General features: G+C 37.5%; 1 protein-coding gene across 1 annotated transcript in view; it reads left to right on the forward strand.

Annotated features, from left to right (window-relative positions):
* CSTF3 (cleavage stimulation factor subunit 3) overlaps positions 1–22,447 on the forward strand; it is a 77,023-nt gene that overhangs the window by 23,482 nt on the left and 31,094 nt on the right. The gene's annotated exons all lie outside the window — the stretch shown is intronic.

Raw genomic sequence — 22,447 nt, forward strand, 5'->3', positions numbered from 1 at the left:
CTCTCAAAATAAAATTTAGATTTTTCTTTACTACTCTTTGGTTTGGAGGAAAATAACTTTTCCCTGTTTTACCAAAGGCAAGGCACAAACACAGCTTCCTTTCTGTTTCTCCCATCTCCTTGCACATCTTCCCCTTACTTTCCTCCAAAACCAACAGACTTGTTGTAAATAAGCATTACATGGGTAGTATCTGCCAGAGTCAGTGGAGTGCACGGAATGAATTATCCTCAGCTGAGAGAGTTAGGTTTCTCCTATACAGTTGTCGACAGACTCTAGAGCAGCAGTGAAAAACGTGATTTACTTTCTTCTACACAAGGAACATGGAAGTTTTTGAGCGAACTAAATTTAAAGATGATTTGGAAAAAGTAGGGTTATGCCTTACTTAAATTTTTATTTTTCAAAAACAATTTTGCTTAATTTTTGAATAGAAAAATTAGATCTTGCCCACAGTGTCCATTTTGGAATGCACAGTGGGTGCCTGGAAAGCATATGTTTGTCAGATAAATTGTGCAAGTGAAATCTACAAGAGGAAGTAGCTTTTATTCAGGCATCTTAACTTCTGTAAATTTTGTAAATACCTATTTAACTCAAACTACTTCTAGAATAGTTATTTGCTGTTAAAGATTCAGCATCCCTGTCCTTTCAGTTAAGGGCTGTGATAGCTATTTAAGACATAGTTGAGCAAAAACACAGTGAAGAATTGACATTTCTAATACTTCTACGGTAAACAGGGTCCTCCCTATATTTCCTGAGTAGAGGGGGGTGGGGGGTGGGGATTAAGGTTGTCTTTATACCTAAAGAAGCCAATAGGAGTTGAACTTTTTTTCCCATTTTTTGTACATAATACCCAAAGTTTAGTTCAGTTTCTGGTTAAGTGGTGTGTGTGTGCATATGCTGTGGGTATGTATGGTTAAAAAATTAAAACCTTCCATTGGCCCCTACCCTGCAAAAAGAACTGCTACCTCTGTGGAGTCTTAAGGAATCTTTTTGGATTTCTGTGTTGGTAAATCCATTTACTGGATATGGAGACATATATGGATTTAAATGGACAAAATAAAAGTTTAATCCTGATTATTCTGATAACTCATCTAGATTTTTTTTTTGTTACTCTTAGTTGGATCTTACAAATGATTTGAAACAAAAAAAAATGTGAAAATATACCATGATAGGCTTTTTAGTCCCAACATTTGGAAAAGGTTTTTATGAGAACTTTCAACCAAACCTGTAACCTTAAACCTTAGATTAGTTCCATTTGTGTGTTTTTCTGGAGTGGGGGCTGGACCAAATACATCTAATCATGGCCTCTCTGGGATAAAACTTGTATATGCACTACACCATCCAGGTGGTTTTACATGTAATAAGCTTATAAAAAATTTGAGACACATTTTACATTCCTTTTTCTTTTATACACCCCAGTGGCTAAAATTAATAGTCTACTAACATGATATACAACTCAAGAGCATGTAGGGAAACGACTGAATACAAAACAAGGAATGACTGAACTAGATTGTCCTACTCTGTCATCCAGACTGCATTCTTGTAAAATGTGAATTTTCATATTTTACATGGTCACAGGCAGAGTTTGAAAAACATAAGCAACCTATGAACAGCTTTTGTTGATTTGGAGGGATGGGTCCTAGTGTACTTGAAGAGCAACACCCTCATGTTGCCTAGCCCCTACCATTAGCTGCTGAGAAAGGGGAAGGTGCCAGGATTCCTAGCCAAGGTGTAGTCCCTGGACTGTACCACAGGATTGTGAGTTTAGAGCCAGTGTTGGCACCTGAGACGCATGCCATATATTAGGATTTTGGGGGGCTGAGAAATATCAGGACTAACTTCATTTTCATTTAAAAAATAGTTCCTTGCCCTTTTCCTTTAGCAACAGATCTTCAAATCTAAACGTAGAGCCAGCACTGAAAGTTTATTTGCTGATTTTTTTTCTGTCTTCCACCCCTGTAAAGATCATGGGTTATTCAGTGTTTCCCTTTCACCACCTTACAGTTGTTCTAGCCTGGCCTTCCGTTATGGGTTTGTCAGACCCACAGGTCAATTCAGGGTTTTTCTAAGGAGCAGAAGGGGTACTGTCTAGTGGCTACTACTGTTGCTACAACTATTGCAAGTTACCTCCTTGCTGGGTGCCTCTATTATATCTGCCTTCTCTGCTGACCAGACAGTGTGATCTTTGATCACAAGAAGGTGTAAGTAAATAGCATAAAGCTACCTGGGATAGAAGACCAAATATGGGACTAAGACCACAGAACTCCTGTGTTGTGATCCTGGTTCTGAGTTTGGTTTCCTTTGTGCCTTCTATCAAGTTATTTAACTTTTCCATCTTCGCTTCTGTCTGTAAAATGGGACTGCATTATAGAGACGTGACAGAATAGTTAATGCTAGTAAATTAGTATAAGATACTAAAATTAACTGGAATGGGCACACAACGTTTAGTGAGGGATGACTTGTCCTGTTCCTTGTAAAAGTCTTGTAAACATTTGCAGCTATGCATAGTCACCAGCATAGGCACCTGGGATCCACTTCTTCAGAGAAGATTATTTTGGTGGCCCACACCAAAATACAGATGGCTGTTTGTTTGATTTAGGCAAACATACAAAAACTTATTCCTACTAATTTTTTCACTAAAATAACATAGAAACTAGCCAGATTGTAGAAGGAAGATGGTAGTAATTTTAAAATTACACGTTTAAAGTTGCATTTTTGTATGGGCATAGTATACAACTTTCCACGTGTTCTAGTCACATAACAGCATAAATGTGCTTCTTGGAATTGAGTAGGTAAGGAAAAACTGTTTTCCCATTTCTGTAACTGCATTTGTAAAAAGGTGATGCCTGCAGGTTTAAAGTCTTGTGCAAACACCTATTACAAGATCACTGATTCTTGGCAGATGTTTTGTGAAAAAGCAGAATTGGAGAAATCTGTAATAAGTGTCTTCGGAAAGCATGAATGCAACTGCTCTAACTCTGGAGTTCATGTTTCTCCCAGATTGATTTGATAAGTGGAGATTTTGCAGTTAAATCGTGTTGGAAGGCAACTTCTCTTACCAGTTCTGCTTTTGGGCAAAGAGTATCCTTCTCTGAGCACCAACGAAAAAGGCATCTATCAGTAGAGGCTACATTTTTTAACTTCATTTTTTTTCTCTGAATTTCCCTGTATGTTTTTAGTTGTTAATGTAGTGCCAAGGCTTGAAATTAAAACTCTCTGCCCCAATCCCAAGATTCAAATGTTACAGTTCTTCCACCAACTAACTTCCACTAACATGGTTCTGTTTAACATACTGCTCATTTATATCTATGCAACTTCATAGATGCTGGTGAGAGTGGTATTAGTGAGGGCAGAAGTAGGCCTATTACATATATAGGAAGATACATATTTAGCAGTATAAACAGCAGTCTAAAATACGTGCAATATGGCCCATTAACTGTTTCATAGCACATTTTGGAATTAAATTTGCCTTTACAATCGTAAGTTAGTTCTACTATACAGTCACCAGTAACCTTTCATACTGTCTGAAAGAAGCATCTGTAATTCTTAAATGATAAATTGGCAGTTCTCTTTAATATGGCATGGGGATCTTGGGATATAAAAAGTCCAACGGTTTCATTGACTCTTCTGAAGAAACCAGGTAACTAACGTCTTTTTGTTCTGTTTGCACAGTGCCGAGCACAATGGGGTTCTGGTCCATGACTAGAGCTCCTAGGTGCTAGGATAATTAAAATAAATGGATTTCTATCCAATTGAAAGTGTTGTGCACTCCTAGTAGCTTCTTAATATGGTTTAAAACTGAGCGCTACCATGAATGAATATGTATAGAGACAATTACTGTACTGATGCGTTTTCTAAGTGGGAGTTCCACATACAACTTCCCTGCTCCTGGATGTATGTTGATTGCTTTTCCTGAATTTTACATAGGTGATTCAGTAACATAATTGTTTTAAAAATGGGCAAAATACTTTTTACAAGTCTGTATACTTTGAGAATATTGACAGCTTTACATATTCCAAAAGGGAAAAGTGTTCCGAACAGATTAGATTGACAGATTTTACATTGAGGTGTAGTTTTAGGCCAGGAGTGGGAAATCCAGAACATCACTTAGCCTCTGTCTTCCCTGATAAATATTTTAGCCTTATTATGACAATTATTGGGAGACTGTTTTAAAGAACATACATTAATATTATAGTCCAAAACAGAAAAGTTTGTGTGAGCTGGCCTTTAACTGATGGGAATCTAGAGTCGAGTGTTCAGTTATTTAGGAATCTATAGGTACAAATAGTGCCTAGTGGGATTTTGAAAAGTGCTTAAGCAGGTTAGATCCTCAGCTTCTATGTTAGGCACCTAAGCAGATTAGGGGTTTTTGAAAAATCTCACTAAGTACCTAGATCTTTAAATGTCCAAGTACCTTTGAAAATAATAGTTTTGCTGAACATTGGACAATGTCAGAAGACTTTTAAGAAGGAAAAAAATTAATCATATGCTGAAAGGGGCACTACCCTATTTCTTTGAGTCAGCTTCAGAATTCAGCCTGATAATATTAAGTCTGGAGTATATGGATGGATGGAGTGGGTAGACTGAAAAGAACTGAAAATATTCCTGAATGTCTACAAGAAGAGCAGTTGTTATCAATGGAAAACAATCATTAAGTTAATATAGGGATACAACTACATAGAATGTGCTACTTACATTAAAATGTAAAACTTCATTTATGTTTTCTGCCATAAAATGTGTCTGAACACAGGATTTGACCCTAGAAGGCCATAAATTAGAATTAATGTTATGTCAATATGCCACTTTTTTTTTCAAGTCTGATATAGCACACTCGCTGATTAAAGATGAGACATCTTTACAATTCTAAATATAGTGCCTAAAATTTTTATTCTGCACAAATATTTTTGCTGTAGTGTTGGTAGATCCAGGTAAGTGAATCTTCAATAACAACCCAATCCCTCTCCTCTTTCTTTCCTGTGCTGAGGAAAGCACAGAAGACTACAGTGCATATAAGAGAGATCTCATTGTTTGTTTGAAAATAGCTTTTTGATTAACATCCGGTCATGTACTACATACTAATTCAGTGTTTTTTACGGATGTTCTTTGACTTCTACACTTAAACGGTAGTGTTTCATGTGTGTTTGGAGAAATTTTAGACTTTCCTACTTTTCCCACTTAGAAATTAATTTGTCTGCCTTTGCTCTTATGTAGATGAGATGTCATCTCTTCCTGTTGATGGCTATTGCTCTGATCAATTAAACAGTGGTCATGAATCTACCAATTACTGTTCTCTTATACAGTTAATGGTTGAGTGGAAGGTCAATCTACCTGCTGTGGTTCACTGGTCGGTCTGTGACTGCTGTAGTGCTTTGCTGTAACACTTTCTCATTGCTCTTGGAAAAGCCTGTTTGTATTGATTCACTGGGTAAGAATCTTGCTTGAGCCATAAAAAAAATAATCTGATTACTTGGCTTCATAATTAGGTCATTTATACTTCCATCTTCGCCCATATGGCTGGAGATGCTAGAAATACAAGCTTATCAAGACCCAATTTTCTGTGGTGGTTAAGCCTCTGCGTCAGTGCTATCCACTTCAGTGCAGGTCCTATCAGAGTCCTTCATAGTGATGCTTCACCATATAATGGCCAGACCTGGAAGCTGGGTGTGTTGAGAACATTTTGTGAGTGACTGTGATGGTGCTTAATGCTGTTTTAGGCTTGGAGGCACCATTTCTCTCAAAGGGCAGGCTAAGTTCTGATCTATTTGCTGTATCCTTTCAGCTAGTCTGCCCTTACTGTTGACTTGGATGTTATGAGTTTGAACACTTTGGACACTGATAGCTCAGACTCATGTTCTAGCTGCAGTTTGATCCTTTTTGTTTCATCAAAATGTTTCAGTTGTGCGCTGATGGATGTACCACATCTTCTGGCAAAGTGAGCTATTGAGCTAATGCAAGAACCTCTTTGGAGATTAAGCGGCTTGGATGTCCCGTGATCAGTGCATTGATCTAACACCTGCTGTGATAAACCTACCATCTGTCTTACCTTAGGAACCAGAACCTACTAAATGGGACAATAAGGGATGATTACACCACAGTGTTACCTAGAGGAGCCTGGCCTCGGACACACCCTACGTCTGTAGGGAAATGGCACCCTTGACAACTCAGATTGAGGAGCTTAAATATTTTTTTTAGATACTGTGCATTAGATGCCAGCAAAATTTCAGCATTGAGATTATTTAAACCTTGTGACGTTCCTTTACGTGGATAGTAATGTCAGACCACCTCATCTTCAGCTGCCTGCTAAAAATCTGTATAATACTATTGCAGTCTCCAAAATAGGTGGTATACAAGTGCTTTGCAGATCAAGAGATGCTTATGGCTTCTTCCATCCTCCTCACAGTTTGCCTATGGCTTTTGTAACAGTTTGCACAGTTAAGTGGTCGTGGAGCACAATTACAAGCATTGCAGTGTTATAGCTGGGAAGATATGCGTCTTTGAATCTAGATGTTCATGAGTGCAATAAATCCCACATGGGCAAATAGTTTAAGCTTCAGAAGGTGGTTCACCCATTTGTGCCTCAAAGAATGAATATGTGGACTTCCAAAATATTCATAGATTTAGTTTTAGAAATGTCTAGCAGTAGGTATGAGTATTACACGATGTGACAGTGGAAAAATATCCAGTAGGCACACATGGCATTAAATTTGTCCTTTCAACCAAGAGGTATAGCAATAGTAGCTGGAGGACCTTCTGTGACACCATTACTCCCTTTGGAGATAACGTGGAGGCCAGTCTCAAGAACATGGTACAGTTTGTTTCCTTCGGTCAATCTTACTTTTCCTCTTCTGAGAAAACAGCGGACAACAAGTGGCTTTAGGCTATAACCAATACAACAAGTATCCCCCAACAGCGTACTGATTTTGGCAAGGACTGAGTCTTTGTACTTGTAAAACATCTCCCACCCTTCGGGTGCTCAGCAATATGCCTTAACTTCAAAGCAGCAAAAAATTAATTTTTTTTCTCTTAAATTTCTGGATCAAATAATTAACCTGCTTCTGTATGATCTCCCTGTCAGAGGAAGATATGGGCTTTCTTCCTTCTGAGTCCCCTAATTTCATACACATGGGTCCTCAGGATTGTCAAGCAGAGTCACAATACTTTGTTTTTAAAAAAAAAAAAAAAAACCACCAAACCACAAATCCCAACAAATTGAGTCCACAGCCTCACTCCTGCAGGAATGCAGCAAATGGGCATTCTAGTAAACATAATTTTAAAATAAAACCCAACATCAAACTCCTATTACTGTGTGTCTCTGATAACTGAACAGAACTACCAATTCAGTTTTGCCTTTTGGACTGGTTGTGTGATTAGCAGTTAGAGCAGGATACTGACTGAAAATGGGAATTTGTGTTTTCCACTGCAAGATAATAGCTTAAGAATAGTATTTCTTGAAGGAATCTGAGGATTTGCCCATGTCACCAATGGGTGCTGGAATCACTGGAGCTCTTTAATATAATTAACTGACTGTTTGTCTCCTACTGAGACAATTGGAATGAGACCTTACGAACATGTCTTACCTCAGTGCCTTCTCTCTATTCCCCACAAGTCAATGAAATTGTGAACCTTGTAAGAAGAATTTGCCAAATTAAACAAGTTTCAATAAAGAACAAACTATAGATATTGGGACTAATAGCCACAGCTAGTCATTGAACCCATAGCTTATCTCCATGAGGCAATCTCAGTAGACTGAGGTTTATGTGGGTCACAGGCCACGCATGTATTCAGTTCCCTCTTCATGAAACATTTGGTAGACCTCTAGGAGCAATCTGCAATATGGCGAGCCCTTCCAAACCTATGCCATTTAAATTCTTGTAACCATATATTGATCCACTGGAAAAGGAGGGATGTTTCACAGTCAAGTCACTTAGTTTCTGCAGACCCCGATATCTCCACCTAAGTTTACTGGAAATGAAGAATGTGTACACTTCAAACTTTGAGACCTAGGTTATTTAGCTGATGTGGTATTACAACTTAATAAAAGATGGTTCTGGTTATCAATGAACATATGCTCCTTTATCATTCTGTAAGAATAAAAGTATACATCAAGCACAAAAGTACAAAATAAATGATACACACGCCTACCGAAGGTGACAGAATTATATCTACACAGTCAAACATCCTGCCAAAATATTTCTCTCAGCCTATGCCCATTCCAGGAATATATTTTTAATAGCTTAGTGTTAGGGCTTGTCTATGTGAGAAAGTTGTACCTGTTTAAGGTGTGAATTAAAACCAATTTAAACTGGTACAACCCCCTGAGTGAACATTGTCAGTTAAACTGAAATATCTGGTTTAGACTTGAGCTAAAGAGATATACGACATTTAAACTGAAGTAAAGTGTCCACTCAGGCATTTGTGCCAGTTTAAATTCACACCTTAACTTAAACAGGTACAACTTTCTCACATAGATAAGACTTCAGAGGGTGTTTGGGATCTTACCTTGAGAAGACTAAAACTCAGTCTAATTCTTTAGTATTGTGTACGTGGCCCTGCAATTCAGGACAGTGATGTGAATTGCAGTGCACACAAGCATGCTATGCTGTAACTGCCCTGTGTGGAGCCTGTGAATGTGTACAAAAAGATATCTAGTTTGCATTAACTCTACAGTTTATACCCTCATAGTCTGAACTGTAGAGCTTTGTAGGGGTAGGATCTGTTGTTTCTGTAGAGACTGGTTCAGTAGAATTTATTTGGAGTCTGTGCTTTCTCATCACTGTTTAAACTTATTACTGTTCAGTTATCTTGATTTTTTTTAAATATAACAAATATGGATTTTCTTCATTGTTGCTATAATAAAACTTTTGCCACCTTGATTGAGTGTAGACTTGCTGTGTTTTTGGTCTTCAGTTCTGTATTCTGTAGACCTGTATTGTTTAGAATAGAGAGTAACTTTGAAATCTTTTAAGGGATAGTAGACTGCAACGTCAAACTGGAAAACAGTCTCAGTGGAAATGTCACTTAAGTAGCTTTCATTAATAAAGCTCTAAGGCATGACTTATAAGAACACAGCCTATATATATGTGTGTGTGTATATATATAAAATATATTATTTCTCTTGTTTGTTACATATAATAGCTAAACAAATAAATACAGACCTAAATCAGCAACTAAGAAAATAGATTTGGATGTGAAAACAACTTCAAAAACTTCATAAAATAAGTTGTATGATCCTCATGAAGCTTGGGTTTTTAGTTTAATAGTTTTATACTCCAGAAACAGCAATAAAATATGTAGTGCAAAAGATAATTAACCCAAGTACTTCAGCTTATTCTTTTCATTCTTTTTTCCCTTGCCTCTTTATAAAATAGATGTTTGATGGGAGGAAAAAACTTTTTAAGAAGCAATTTTAGGGGAAATATTGTCTTTAGTATATTTTCTCTACAAAAAATTGTAAAAGATCATAACTTTCATGAATGCTTACCAGTACATCCAGTCCTATTTTGAGAAGTGACTTCATGTCATGTAGGTATGACTAATTACAGTTGTGACGTGTAGTAAAAACAGTGGATAGAAAACTGGATGCACTAGAGTTGCACTTAACTTGTCCCACCACTTCCAATGAATAGGCCAAAGTGTAAATGCAAAATAAACCTCGTCATGCATCCTAGAAAATAATTCCAACCCAAACTTGTTGAAAACTTAGGCAGTTTCTCTCTCCTTCCTCCTCTTAAACTCTTAAGTTTCAATATATATTGGATAAATGGAACAAATCATAGATACGTAATCCACTGAATATAGGCTTTATGCCAGTAGACTTATAGTTTCCAGGTGTTTCTCCATTAAAACATTAGGTTGTTAGTTCTGAAACAAGGGTGTATAACCCAGCAAGGTTTGTAAACTATTATTGTGGGATGCCAGTTTCTCCTGTAACTTCTATCCACCCCTTCTCATTCATATACAATATAGAATAAGAATGGTGCCTTTGGCCTGTGCCTTGGGACAAGTAACCTGTTTGAGAGCTAAAAGTCTTACCATGGGACTGATAGTGCATTAAAAAACAAATGCAGGATACTGCTTCCTGGATCCAGATCAGCTTTTGTTCTACCAGCTTGTATTCACTTTAAGTGCATTAATACTAATATTGATTATGTATTCCCACACATTAAAGTCTGGTTAAATACTAGTTTTAATACAAGTGTAATTGAATTGATGATTTTGAAGACTTTTTATGGTAAACAATATCCTTATTGTAGATACTTTGGGACACTTATGTCATCATTAATTGAATCTCTAAGTGGTTTAGCTAGTTTAGGCCCAAAATTTAGGCTCTTGGGCACTGAGAATGGATGGTTCTGCAACAACTATTAAAATTATGAATTTAAATTCAACATTTCTACTTTTTTTATTTAAAAAAACTGCTTTTTTACAATAGCTCTTTTGGATAATTTGTTTTAAAAATTAATCTAATGTAAATAAAATCTTGGGAAATAGGAACCAACTGTCTTGTGATCTGGTTCTCCAACCTTTTATGCATGAGTTATTTTACTGACATAAGTAACCTTATTAAAGCCAATGATACTCTTTACTTGAGTAAACTTTTACACGTTTCCAGGATTGAAACTTTACAGAAAAATATTAAAAAAAAAAATGGGCATTTAAAAGTACAGGAAGGTTTGTCAAAATATAAATGGTGTTGACAACTTTTTAAAATACTGATTATGTAACTTTTCCATATATTAAATGGACTGTGTGTGGATGTTTGTAAAGATAAAAGCTGCATTTCCTTACTTTAATTTTCTAATACTTATACAAATAAGTACATGCATCAGTGATTGAATTATTTTTTAGTTTTGTGAAACATCTGTGGTTTTTTAGGTTTTGTTTACAAAAATAAAAATAATCCCTCAACCTAAATTTTGGACTAAACTACTTTACAGTGCCCCTTCATTTTCCCTTTTCATGTCTGTCAATTTGAGCCTAATAAACTGTTACTCCCTCTTCCTAATGATAAGTACTGTTGTGCTCAAGTTATTAGTTTGAAAGTAACTCGTGGAGTCTATTCTCCAGCTATACATTGTGACATGTAATATAAGCATTAGTGGTATGGTACTGTGCTACTATCTGTGTTGTCAAACCATGCAAACTTCTTTTCTAGCTTGAAAAGAAGAGAACAAGCTTATTTAAAAAAAAAATAGATTACATTTACCATAATAGCCTTATTGCTTCTGACCATGTCTTTCTACTTTTTCTTCTGCTTAATTGATACTAGTATGACTTGTTCTAATTCTCAACATGGGCTGCCCTTTAAGGTTCAGTTTAACCTCCCTACACATCAGGTGGTTGTGTGTAAACAGTTGTAAATATCTTTGTCTTCCTTTTTTTTTTTCTTCCTGCTTTCAGTGGAGGAAGCAGTTCTGGACTTGAATATCCTGTAATTGAATTGTGAAGGTTTTTTCATATTTTAAATCCACCCTGAGTAGCTGCCCTATTTACAATTGCAGTGTAAATACTATTCCAGTAAATTCCAGGACAGAACTTCCGAAAGTCATGAATTCAGCCTTATGAAAGGCTTATCCAAAGTCCAGTGAAGTCAACGGAAAGACTTCTGTTGTCTTTCATGGCTTTGGATTAGACCCTGAGTATCCAACCTGCAGTATGGGAGGTGACTGATTATTGAGAAGACACTCAGCAGCAAAATTCAAAAATGATGAAAATTCGTCTGAAACCATTAATTCTCTGTTGGATGCTAGTTTTGTATTCCATAATTAACTCTACCTGTTTTTCTGTGTTTCTGAAAGACTGCAGGTGTAGAAAATTAGGTTTTCTTATGTAATTTTCAACTTCTTGAGATTAAACATGACTGTCCAATCACTAATATTGGGAAAACTTTCTGGTTAGTGTGGTGGACATCACTGGAGAAGTTCTTGGTTTTCTGATTGGCCCTTGATGGAGTTGGCTTTAGGATTCCAGAGGATACATGTGCAGAAAAAAATCACTTCATATCAGCTGAGGCTTTCTCTGTATTTACGTTGCCCCGTCACTGTAGTATCTGAACACGTCACAATCATCAACTTGTTCTCACAGCAGTCTGTGAGGTGGATTACTGTCCCTATTTCATAAATGGTTAACTGAGACAAAGAGATTAAGTGACATGCTCAGGGTTCCACAGGAAGCCCATGGCCGAGCTGGGAACCAAAGCCAGATCTGCATCCCACTGCTTTAACCACAAGGCCATCCTTTCTATAATGCAGCTCAGTATTCTTGAGTTCTGCTTTAGTTACTGTACTTTCCATGTAGTGCAGTACTACTTTTGTCATCCATGAACTTATGAGTGCAACATTATACAGTGTGTAATGAGTTAAGGCACTATCTGTATGTAAGCCCCATTCTCTAATAAGAGAAAATAATAACTCCTTGAGTTAGTCTTGGAATTCCAGATTGTGATTCCTCTTTTCCTTTTATCTGACGTCTCGCTTTTTGCTTCAAGTATTAGTGTAGCAGACCAATTTTGATGGTCAATTTTAGGAGATTGATCTTTTTAGTTGCGTTCCATCCCAGTGTTAGGAGCTGTTTGTCTTGTCTTTGGAGTATTCCTGCAGTAAACTAGAGAGGTGGTAGTTATTTGCTGTACAATGCCATCCTCCAAATGTCTCCTAAGCATTCCTTTCTTTTTGCACCATTCTTGTTTCACATTGGCTTATATGCAGTAAATGAATCTTTAAGGAACAAACCGTGGCATATTAGTAAAAGACTGTTGGTCCAATCAAGCACTTGCATACTGTGTGAAGTCAAGGAGGCTTCCTCGTTTCCACTATAGTGAGGGTGAAGAATTGTCTGGCACAACTACATCTTGGGTTGTGGTGGTTTCCTCAGTCTGGTCTGCTTGTGGCCCTTTACCAGTTAAGCCATTGCTCACTGTGGTGGCCTTTCTTTTCTTAGTGAGAAGACAGCCCTGTTGAAGTATGTGTCAGCATGTGAGGGGGTGAATGCATAGTCTTCAGATAAATTTGACACACTCTCTTTGAGATATGACAGTACTTCATAGCTCTGTCCTACCATTCATGTGTGTGGACCATTCTCCTTCCTGATTAGCTACGGTCAGCTGGGAGATGTTAAGCCCATTGTTGATGGAAGTAATTTAGTGCTTTTCTGGGTTATTTCCTGCTCTTAAATGAGTTTTGATTCAAATGTCACTTTAAAAGAAGTAAGATCTTAATTTGGTCAGATGCCAGTTGGTCTCTAACCATGCCTTTTCCTATAATCTTCCTGGTGATTCTTTGTTCTGTGTTCATTTAATCATTCAACTGTATCTTCAAACTTTTGTAACATTTGGTAACCTCATTCAACAAATATTTGTCTAGTACTAGATTAGATCTGTAAAATACCATGCAATCCTTATTTCTCAAGGCACATAGTCTGCTTATTTGGGCTTTTCTATTGATGATAATATTTGAAAGGGATACTATATGGGACTGTAGCCACAGAAGGAAAGTAGAGTGGAAAAATCCATAAGACTAAGAAAACTAAACAAGAGTATGATTTACTTACATGTAATATAATGGAAATGTACTGGAAAGGACTTCGGTAGGTCATCTTGTCCTGTCCCCTGCTCTGAGGCAAGACTGAATACCATCTAGACCATCCCTGACAGGTGGCTGTTACCTGTTCTTAAAAATCTCCAATAATTCTATATCTCCCTAGGTAATTTTGTTCCAGTGCTTAACTACCCTAACAGGAAGTTTTTCCTAATGTCTAACATAAATCTCCCTTACTGCAGTTTAAGCCCATTACTTCTTGTCCTGTCCTTAATGTTTAAGGAGAATGGTTTATCACCCTCCTCTTTAACAACTATTTAAATACATGACAACTGTTATTTGTCCCCTCAGTCTTCTCTTCCCCAGACTAAACACAATTTTTTTTCAAATTTTCTTCATAGGTCATATTTCCTAGACCTTTATTAAAATTTGGACTTCTCCAGTTTGTCCACATCTTTCTCGAAGTATAATGCCCAGAACTGGATACAGTACTCCAGCTGAGGCCTTATCAGTGCTGAGTAGAATGGAAGAATTACTTTTCGTGTCTTCCTTACAACATTCCTGCTTAATACAGCCCAGAATGAGGTTCTCTCCCCCCCCCCCTTTTTTTTTGCGCTATGGTATTACATTGACTCTTACTCATTTTTTGATCCTGTATAACTCCCAAATCCTTTTCTGCTGTACTCCTTCCTAGGCAGGCATTTCCCATATTGTATCTGTGCCATGCATTATTCCTTCCTAAGTGTAATACTTTGCATTTCTCCTCATTGAATTTTATCCTGCTTATTTCTGACTTTTTCTCCAGTTTGTCAAGAACATATTAAATACTATTTTTGTCCTCCAAAGCAGTTACAATCCCTCCCCGCTTGCTATCATTCACAAACTTTGTACGTGTACTCTGTCATCCAAAAAGAAAAGGAGTACTTATGGCACTTTAGAGACTAACCAAGTATTAACCACAAGTACTCCTTTTCTTTTTGCGAATACAGACTAACACGGCTGTTACTCTGAAATCTGTCATCCAAATAACTTAAGAAGATATTGACTAGGACCAGACCAAGGACAGATCCCTGTGGGACCCCACTCCATATGCCTTTCCAGCTTGATTGTAACCATTGATAACTACTCTAAGTATCCTATTTCAACCAGTTGTACACCCATCTTGTATTAGGTTTGTATAGGCTATACTTCTCTAATTTGTATTCTTGATATACTGTATGGGTACAAATAATTGGATCTGAAAAGATGCACTCTAGTGACATTATTAATTTTTTAAAAAGAGATCAGCTTAATCTTAACTAGATCTGCGAAGAATTGGTATTATAAACCATTATACCCCTTTGTGTTCTTTAATTCAAAAGCAAACTAGAGGATTTTTCAGTGTGCAGTCAAATCAAGGAATATATATGCAAAACCAACATAAAATACTATGGTGTGAAACTAATCTATATAATGACACTGAATTAGAGTAATTGGCACTTGGTTCTTCACCTTTCTTCCAGATATTGCTGCATAAGGTGTGTACACTTGATAGTATGTTACCTGTTGCACTAATCTGGCCCCTGCATTAGTTAGGCCCAATGAAATCAGTACAGTGTATCATCTTATTTTTTAATTTCCTTTTATGCCACAACCTTAAAATTAACTTAAAATAATATTTAGTGGTCTGACCAACGTGTAAAAGATCTTCGATCTTTAATTCATCCCATTGTACCTGGGCATGTTGAGGGAATGATTTTGCATTCCATATGTGCTATATTGATTTTTTTATTTCAATGGTAGTGTAACTTGAATCACATCCTTCTATTGACAAGTGAGCCACTACAGTGTTAGTTATGGTCGTAAAGGCATTGTGAATGTGTGTGTGAGAGAGATGCCTCCTTACAGCTGCAAAGAATACCAGTAAGTCTGTTTAATTGAATTATACTTAATATCTATGAATACTTTCATAGACCTGTAACAACTCCCATGTGTGTTTAATACTTTATAAACTATTACAATGACAGTGAAAAAGACTGAGAAATAGGGAGTGTGAAATGGGAACTACAGTAAATAGAATGAAGACCTGAAAAGTGAGCAGAGAAATGGGTGGTGGGGGGGGGAACTGTTGCAAATGGAAGCAAGCCAGTCTGTTGTAGTGAGTGTGTAATGTTTATATTCTTTGCTGTTGACCTGGAGGTGTCATATGGGTAAGCAATATAAGCTGTTGAGAAAGCTGAAAGAAAAGTTGAGGCTGGATGCGTAACATAAGTCATCTGGGATGTTGAAGACTTTTCTACCATTTTATGCAAGAGATGCTTACAGCTGAAATTAAGGAAGATTTCAAACACAAGAGGACTGAATCTGAGTAGAGAGAAGTGGAAGGTAGAAGAAAAGATTGTGTTCATAAAATGGGTTATTCCATGTGAATACATCCGGGGAGAGTGTATTATCTTGCATTATATTTGACAATGGACAAATAGAGCAAACTAGTGGTCCAAGTTGAAATGTGTAGTAACTGCACTGATCTGAAAAAGTCTTGAACGTTGTGAATCAATGAGTGGAAGATCACCATGATCAGGGTATTTGTATGGAAAAAAGAGGGATTTGATCACATAAAATAGGGATAAGGAGAACAGAGCAGTACATTGCTTCAAGAGTTTGGAAGAATGGTTGCAAAGTGTCATCCACATTAATATTGATCCAAGCAGTAAGCAGGGCAGAAGTGTCCTACAAAAGTTCAATGACTTGGGGAGCAAAACAGAGATGATTAGGTTAACTATGCTGAAGAGTGGGCAAGGCCTAGAAAACGAGAAACAGATTGTTGGATTAAAGGCTGTTGCTTGGAAAGAAGTTTGGTTTAATGAAATAGAAATTCCATGTATTGAGAGAAAGAGCTGTTACAAATAGAAAATTTTCACTTGTGTGCATGGGGAATCCGCCTCCTGGACTCAAGACTGGACAGGCTTTTGAAGACTTCTTTTAAAATGTGACAAGTGAAGTAGTAGGTACAGCTCATGTCATAAAGAACGTAGCGCAAAAAAAAAAAAAGCGGAGAAGACAAATTTTCCTAAAAAGACTATATGAACAGACTAAATGTAAAGAAATGGACAAAAGACAACAGAGAAGATAATCTTCAAAGGAAAGAAAAGTAACTGGACTAATGCAAGAAGCATGATAGACAGATAATCACCTACAAATATTAGTTGTTAAAAAAAGATTTGGTTCTGCTGACAAACAGGGGTGAGAATAAAGAAACATGTAGAGTAGATGGAACAAGGAAGTTGATAAGAAAAGAATTCTGATGGGGCCTATTGCCTCTAATCATGGTCAATGCAAAGAAAGATGTGACTTAATTATATTAGGGCTACCAGTACGTAAGACTGAACTAATGGGTTTGGGTTTTTTTTCGAGAAAGGGCTAACAACTTGTGGATTTCTGAATACCAATTTTACCCATGTAGTAAAAGAAACTTACTTGCAATAAACTGAGGAACTATTAAGAGAAGTGAAAGAGGAGGACAGAGACCCCAACTCCACTTTATATTTGACTATTTTATTTTGGGGTAAGAGGTCAACTAGTGTTCTGTTTGAAAAAGAGTAACTTGAAAAGGGTGAGAAAACTGAAAGGTGTTTAGCTGTCATATTTTTCAAACAAACTCTTGTATGTGAGCCTGCATCTGCCATTCTTACTCATATCAAGCATTCTTACTCATATCAAGCAGTATCTAACTTTGCAAGAAATATCATTTGGCTATACTGGGACTATTTTGTATTTAGGTACTGGTGAGGGAAGTAGAGATGTGCACTGGCCTAAAAGTGTGGGCTGCCTTTAAATTGGTATGTGATACTTACCTGAGATCAGAAATACATTTCTCTTCAAAATATGCACTCAGGGATGGGAGGAGGAAGAAAGGAGCTGGCCATGCTGGTGAAATAAAAAGAACAAGCAACAACTGATGTTGATGATTGGAGGAGGAAGTAGATATATAGAATTCTTCAAAAAAGGAGTGAGGAATCAAATATAAACTAGAAAGGGAGAAGAATGAACCTGAGAAACTGACGGATAATGAAAAGACAAAAGTTGAAAGAAAAAAATAAAAAGCCAACATAAATAGTGGGTAGGAGGAGAGAGTTTTCAGAGAGAAATAAATTTTTTAAGGGTAAGTTAATTAGTAATAGCAACCCACTGCCATTTCCTGTTGGTTATTTTGTTTTCTAAAATCCAGAATAGAAAATCTTTTTGTTTTTAAATTAGCTTTTCTCCATAAAGACTTAGCTTGTGTCTTGTAGACTGAGGTCACTGAACTGTATGCTAGCTTCTAAGACTATCACTCTAAAGAGTGGGCCTCTTTCTGTGAAGTGCTGAGCACCCTTAATTTTCATTCAACTTCCTCAGAAATTGGGGCTTAAAACTGCAAGCTGCTGAATGCCTTCAAACTACAACTGTGTTGTCTGAAGTCTATAGTAGAATGTGGACTGCTAAGGTGGTGACCAAGATATACACCATAGTGTGGGTGGTTAAATTCTTCCAAGAAAGCTCAACAATGAATCAGTCCTTAAGGCTTTCCTGCACTTTAAAATTAATTTGGATTAAGGTAGGCTGTGAATTTGAAGAGCAGTAACTGTTCCTGAATAACTCCTGAATAATAATCGTGAATAGCAGTTGTGGACATCCTTGTTTTGGAATGTGTTGATTTCTGTTTAAATAATCCACATTCAAAGTGGATTAAGATAAATGGGAACAATGGACTCTTGCTTCTGAAGAGCTATTTGGGATTAACCCAATGTGCAGAAAAGCCCTTCGTATTCAAAAGCATATTCTTAGCTGCTAGGGGAAGGAAATTTGTTTCAGTGAAGGTTGTTATGCCCTTCTCTCTCCCCCCGCCCTCCTTTAGGGGATGTAATTAGGAAGGTTAGCAGCCCAGGTTTCAGCTAAAGTTTGATGATTAGGGTATACCCAGATTCTGTGTGTTAGTGTTTCTCTGTCATATTTGAATGCAGACTTGATTTATATAGTTCAGGAGTTTGCATTTTAATATATGACCTTGAATTAATTCCTCCCATCTTACACTGGAGATTTAGTTAAAGCAGCATATTAGATCAAATCAGTAGATTGTCTGAGCAGAAAGAGAAACTTGTCTGCAAATTGGTTTTCGTTTATTCAGATTTTGTTGCCATTCAAATCTATGTTGCCCTACATAGGCCTTTCTTAGAAGGATTTAACTTAGCTTCCAGTGAAGCATAATATATTCAGTTTCCAACTAAGGGTTCTGATGATTAGTGTTGGATGGTGGAGACACCAATATGAAAGTCTCTCTCTCTTATTAGTCTGCTGCTTTGGCTTTACGGAAAAAGATGTATGAAGTTCATTAATCTAGATTGTGGAAACAAAGATCTCAGACAAGAAAGGGCTACTACATGCTGCCATCCGATTTGATTGTCCCCTCAGGGGGAGGGGAGTGCTGAGGCTGTAGAGGGCTGCAGGTTTCCAAGAATCCATGAGAAAAGCAAAAGACATCCTTGCATATACCAGGCCATTCCTGGAAAGGCCCTGCCCCTCTGTATTGCTATTCTTTTCCCACCTTCCCTTGGCAGGTTGGCTCCCTAAAGAGAAATGCTTCCTTTTATGTCAATCTCTCTTTCCTCCTAGAGGAATGCTTTTCTGCTACTCCAAGAAGCAGTAACTAATGAGCAAATTTCCACTGAGTTCTTTAAGTTCTCTGAAGACCAGTAGATTTCCTTTTGTCACCAGGAAGGCTGGGGTGGGGGTACTAAGTGCCATTTTCTCCTTTTCATAACATACAACAGAAGATAACATGAGGCGCATAGTTTGGAAGTAAAAAGTTGCTAATTTCGCTAAATACTCTTCAATTTCTTTATTGCTATATTTATGTGTATAGTAATTGGGTAAATTGACTATACAGAAATATAATCCTTTTATAGTTCATTTGAAACAACTTTCTCAATTCTTTGGAGAATGTTCAGAGAGAATGTGTTCATATTTAATTTCTCTTATAAATAGTTTTTATTGTGAACATGTACAAAGTGACCATTCACATTAGATTGAGAAAAATCTTCTAAATGTGGCAAAGCAAGGTCTTTCATTCATTTCAAAACCTCCATCTTACACTTTCCTTCAGGAAAATAAACTATAAAACTTAAAGGATAATTATGAGAAGAGTGACTATAGAATGGCATTTTCTTACTCAGCAGCCCAGCTTTCAATGTAGATGCAGTCTCACAGCTGCTGCTGTCTTGCATGACAAAAACCAAATTGTTCTTTTACCACTGCAGAGCCAATACAGCTAAAGAGCAAGGGGACTGATTGTGTTTTGTTCTGGTAATAGCTAAAAAGAACACAGCTTGGCTTTCAGGTGCTGATGTGATACTACAGTGCTGGATGCTTTAGAACTAAGTACATGTAATAGTAGAAATAATCCTAAATTGAACTTCCAGCACTAACAGAAGAAACTCCTTTTTACATGTAAGATGAACTAATTTGATCTGGACTCAGAAAGGGACAAGAACTTTAAAACCCAACAAAGCCATTTTAGAGTCACTTTCAGAGCAGGACTTCACTTCAAAACAAAACAATGGAAATAAAGAAGGGAAAATTTACACTAACACGATGAGACTTGTAAATATAATTTTTATTGTAATTTTAAGGAAAATATTTCTTTGATCCACTTAAAAGGGGTTTTTCTTTGTCAATCTTTACTCTTTCCTTTATCTGTTTTTTTCCACCTCTCATTTGTTAAATATTAGCTCTTAATTATCCTTCAGTATGTCTGACTGTGAAATTTCGGGTAATGGGGGGGGACAAAACTCCAACTAATATTTTGTAGTGATTTACGGTTTGATTTGCATGTAGAACTGCTGCAGAATTTGAATCTGTCATTTCAGTCTTCCATGAGTGCATTACACAAGTCCTGGTAAAAGAGCACTGCCTGCCTTTGGCTTCTAAGGCTGTAGTTAGTGTCCTGGTATTATACAGAAATTAAGGAACCTGCATTTCAAATCACTTAGTCCCTGAAAAATCTGGCACATTTGGAATCTATAAAAGTCCTTCTTAATACAACAAATTAGTTGAGAAGGTAAACATTCAAAAATCAAGAAAGCGGTTAGAGCCATCATAATCCAGCCCTCTTTTATATAGATATTTTTGATACTGTATTAGACATTTATGTTCTGTTGCCACTATAGAGCCTTTCATCTCTACATCACTTATTTGAACAGACCCTAGGTTGGTAACGACAAAGTTGTTAATGGCTGGTGGGTGTCTGGCCCACATGAAATGGGTTAGGTCATCTCAGGTGCTCAGTGAGATACTAGAATTGGCACTAGGTGGCATGTTGGCAGTCTGAGCAGACAGGAAAAAGACTGAATGTGCATAAAGAACAAACTAACATGTTACTTTACAAATGATCCCCCAGGTCAGGGATGAAGCTTACTGGTGGTCAGTGTAGGGAAGCTTATCCGTTCAGAAATGCTGGATTGGCTCTGGAGAACTGATTATCTTATTTTACCCACCAGACAGGTACAGCATAAGAAATGGCTGTACCTGCTTGTGGGTAAAATGAGAACATCAGTTCTCCAGAGCCAGTCCAGCATTTTCACAAACATAACATTCAACAAAGCCAAATATTAGTAAATATGCTATTACTACTATAATTTGTACTATTGTAGGACCTAGATATCCCAGTTAGGAAATGGGACCCTGTTGTGCTAGGCCAGCGGTTCTCAAACGTGAGGAACCCGAGGACCCCTATTTTGACTTAAATTTTTTCATGAACTCCCAAGCCCCTGCTCAGCCCCAGGCCCTGCCCGCCCTTCACCTCTTCCCCCAAAGCCCCACACCATCCCACCTCTTCCAGCCCCCCCTCCAATCCTGCCCCTCCTCTTTCCTCCCCTGAGCATGCCCCATCCTCACTCCTCCCCCACCCACCCAATGCTTCCTGCAGGCTGGGGAACAGCTGTTCAATGGCATGCAGGAGGTGCTGGGAGGAAGGGGGAGGAGTTGAGTTGATCAGTGGGGCTAGCAGACCCCCTGAAGTACCCTCGTGGATCTCCAGGGGTCCACGGACCCCAGTTTGAGAAATGCTATGCTAGGCAATATACAGTTAGGCACTAAAAAGACAATTCCTGCCCCAAAGAGCTTAGCTTTTCTCAATGAAAAATGCATGAGTTAGATGAGACCGAAAAATGTATTGAATATGTGGATGAATTCAGTGTCGCCAGGTTATTTTCTTTTGGGAATGGTAACTTTAAATCTTCTGATTTTTGTGTATTTAAATTCTCACCTATAAATTGCATGAATGTTGAGTTTTAACATGGAACTCTAATTGTTCTTGAATAAAGAAAAATTGTGACCTGCAATTACTGCTCATTCAAATAAATACTTAGTTGAAATATTCTTGTGTGTACCACATATAGAATCACATACTGAAACGTGTTGGTATGTGGTATAGTTAAAAAAAAAAAAAAAAAAAAGTGGAAGGCATTTTGTATGCAGTATGTTTTGCAGTAACTTCATTGTGCAGGAACAACATTTCTTCAGACATATTAGACATCTGTCACTGTGAACTTAGTCGATAGCAAATTTTACTTCAGGATAGTATTGCTGCTGTGGCACTATACAATATTTAAATTAGCCATTAGGAAACGAGCTGGTCCCTATATCTTTCAAGATTCTCCCCTCACCCTTATGTTAATTGGGGTACTCTTTTAGAGTGATGGGATGGTTTGTGGCCACTGGAAGACAAGGTCTGTTTGGGACTACCCCCCGCCCCCCTTTTCCATATCCACTCTGCCATTTCATCCCATAAAGCATCATGGCCCAGGAGACACCCAGCAGCGGCGCAAGCTGAGTGGGGCGGATGGTGGTGTGGGGACCAAATTTTTTTGACATGGATGTCAGAACAACCACATGCAGGG

This window comes from Caretta caretta, chromosome 6, assembly GCF_965140235.1.
Source record: "Caretta caretta isolate rCarCar2 chromosome 6, rCarCar1.hap1, whole genome shotgun sequence".
Taxonomy (NCBI): Eukaryota; Metazoa; Chordata; order Testudines; family Cheloniidae; genus Caretta; species Caretta caretta.